Raw genomic sequence first — 225 nt, 5'->3', positions numbered from 1 at the left:
GGGGAGGAGCCGTGAGCGCCTCCATATTCCCGCTGGCAGGTGCAGGCAGAGGCAGGGTGGCGGGGGCACCAGCGCATCCTCTCGCACCCCTGCCCGGGCAAGCCCTCGGAGTCCTGGTACTTGCAGTGGGCAGGGCTGGGGCGTGGCCCGGCAGCGGGGCCTAGCAGGGCAGGCGGGCCCCCTGCCCAGCCTGCAGATAAATCATGGCTCACCCTGGCAAAGAAC

Source organism: Tupaia chinensis, unplaced genomic scaffold, assembly GCF_000334495.1.
Source record: "Tupaia chinensis unplaced genomic scaffold, TupChi_1.0 Scaffold144326_1, whole genome shotgun sequence".
NCBI classification, from domain to species: domain Eukaryota; kingdom Metazoa; phylum Chordata; class Mammalia; order Scandentia; family Tupaiidae; genus Tupaia; species Tupaia belangeri.
This window is presented reverse-complemented; position numbering follows the sequence as displayed.